Here is a 1,434-nt window from a genome sequence, read left to right as displayed (position 1 = left end):
CTCCCTCCCTCCCTCCTTCCCTCCCCACCTGAGTGGCGAAAAAGAGGTCCGGCTCCGACGCAGCGTCCATGATGGGCCTGGGATCCTCCTCCTGCAGAGACAGAGAGGGAAAAGGGAACGCTGGCAACATGAATTCTAAGCTTCTTGGGTGCCTGATTCTCCCGTCTCCTCCTGTCCCCGCAGTATTTTTAACGGCCAGAAAGAGAAAGGGACTTTCCTCTCCCTCCTCCCTCGCCTCCTCTCTTCCCCCTCTTCATCCTACTCTTCCTCCCTCCCTTGCACTCTCTCTCTCTCTCTCCCTCCCTCCCTCCCTCCCTAACTCCCACCCTCCCTCCTGTGTCACCTGCTTCCACTTGAACAAGAAGACCAGGCCATACACAGGCGCCAGGTCGGCGAAGGACGCCGGATCCAAATCATAAATCTCTTCTACCTGCGGAAACACGCATTAGGTGAAACAAAGCCGTGCGACCCCGATAGGAAACGAGCCATTCTTCCATCCCAGTCTTTTCCCTTACCTGAACCCCTTCAACCCCAAAGTTCTCGATGACCTCCGTAAACACTCCAGGGTCCGATTCAATCGTGCACCAATTCTCGGCCATGTCGACAAGCAACACTACCTGCAGGGCATATGTTGAGTGAGTGGGTAAAGCGGTGGGAAGCAAAAGGCAGGGACTGATCCTGACGGTCATATTGACGGCCTGACCGTCAATACAATGAAGACGTGAAGGTATGAGTTGACTCTGCCTAAAGAGGCCCGTGCGAACACGAAAACAACGATGCGGAGGCGGCCGAGCATTCGGTACGCGCATATTACAGGAGTGGACGAAAGGTGGTAGGAAATATAGGGGAGGAAGGCAGGGGTTTCTAAGGATCTGGGACTTCTTGAGCTGGTTGCGAAGTGAAATGCGAAGAAAAATTAGCGAGGGCGGGCGAGAGAGCGCATCGTCTTAGGCAAACGTCGCAAAAGCAAGGTGGAGAATGCGTCAACCTGCCTGCACGCGTCTTGTGTGTGTGTGTCATCAGGGTGGAATGTGGGCATGGTACTGGCTTTCCTTGTTGGGTCTTTGTGGGTGACAGAGCCCTTCCCTCATTCCATGCGAGACGAGCCGCGTATCGGGACCCAACGAGGCGACCTCCTTGTTGGCTTTCCACGAAACCGTGTGCCAGCCTGACCTCTATATTCATGCCGTCACGCTTCTCTTCATCGCGCACGTGTAGGAAGAAGAAACCGCCGTGACAATTCTCAAGCTTGAGGACGGGGATAAGTGCAGCAGCCAGAGGGAGGCAGCGGCTACAGGGAACCCAACTCTGATATAATCTGTTTGGCTGTCACCAGGTTCTTCGCGCTACGCTCAAAGGAAGCGGAAAAATCACTTTGGAGCAGGGCATTCGCGTGTTCATCATAAATCTCTGTCGAATCACGCCGTGAGAAGC

Source organism: Nannochloropsis gaditana (genome assembly GCF_000240725.1).
Source record: "Nannochloropsis gaditana CCMP526 unplaced genomic scaffold scaffold206, whole genome shotgun sequence".
In the NCBI taxonomy this organism is placed as follows: domain Eukaryota; class Eustigmatophyceae; order Eustigmatales; family Monodopsidaceae; genus Microchloropsis; species Microchloropsis gaditana.
This window is presented reverse-complemented; position numbering follows the sequence as displayed.